Source organism: Aplysia californica, unplaced genomic scaffold, assembly GCF_000002075.1.
Source record: "Aplysia californica isolate F4 #8 unplaced genomic scaffold, AplCal3.0 scaffold00063, whole genome shotgun sequence".
Lineage (NCBI taxonomy): Eukaryota > Metazoa > Mollusca > Gastropoda > Aplysiida > Aplysiidae > Aplysia > Aplysia californica.
The window spans coordinates 1,120,782-1,122,147 of record NW_004797333.1 but is presented as its reverse complement, the minus strand read 5'-3'; positions in this window follow the sequence as shown (position 1 = coordinate 1,122,147).

Below are 1,366 nucleotides of genomic sequence, written 5' to 3'. Positions count from 1 at the left end.
GTGTGTGTGTGTGTGTGTGTGTGTGTGTGTGTGTGTGTGTGTGTGTGTGTGATATTTAATCGTATTATTCCCGTTTGTTTTGTCTTTACTAAAATGATGTACGGTACAACAGATCATTTCCAAATATGGTCGTATAAATACTACATCAGCACAAATAGTTACTGGTCTCTGTACGTACTTTTTAAAACTCCTTGAGGAAGAAATGGACTCATGTGTCCTATCAGCAGCAAGCCGTAAGCAGCTTTGGGGTGTAAAGAACCATAATACCCAGACTAGTAACACGAATTTGCATTTTTCATTTAGTGCCTGTTGTTGCCTGCCTTTTTTAATTTTAGGTGAGGAAAACAGAATTTAAAAATGAAGTATGAACAAGGAAGTGATGCTCAAAAACAGCGAGTTTTGAAGCCATTTCAAAAAGACTAAAATACATTATGAGTTAATAACAAAGACACGCTTTTTTACTCGAAGTCATATTAGACTGTAGTGCCTGCAAACATTAATTTAAATTTGGCATTCTTAAACTTTGACAGTTATGGTTTATTTTCTTCATCTGAAATTACCGTATCCACTTAGTCTACCAACTTTTGCTCTTCATTCTTCAACCCATTCAATTTTTCCTGTGTCTTGTGCACAGAAAGAATCGAGTCATAGTTGTACTCCATCCCTTGTTCTCACAACTTCAATTTCTTTTAAAAAAACAGTGCCAGTTTTGGAACCAGCGACTTTAAATGGGGGAAAATGACAAGTCTCAACTGACAGCAGCGGGTATCTGAAGCCTGCTCTATCAGTTGCCATCCGAATATAAATACTATTTTTGTAAGTCGCCAAATCCTATACGGTCTGGCAGTTTTTTTTCAAACTGTATTTCGCTGTTTTCAAACTGTATTTCAAGACAAAGCTGTAGAATGGCGACTGTCATGTAATGTTTGAACAGTCTGTTTGCGTGGATAATTTCAGCGCGGAACTGTCTGGCCGTGACAGGCAGGATCGAAGCAAACCTATTCCAAGATCACCTACACTGCGTCGATGGGAACGTTAATCATCAACAGCCAGTGCGTGAGCTGTAACAATTGAATCTTGCCAGAGAGGTGAAGCAAAAATAGCCCCAAGTGCTACCTCCAATAAAACTTGTTCTTTGATTAGATGGAGACCCCTGACTAAAAATCGACTATGCTATCATGTAAATGGCTATTGATTGTTCTTCTTTAAAATGATTTCGCAAAGTACCCCTCAATCCAACAGACAGACACAGGCACAAATGCACACACATGCACACACACACACACACACATTGTTCTTCTTTAAAATGATTTCGCAAAGTACCCCTCAATCCAACAGACAGACACAGGCACAAATGCACACACAT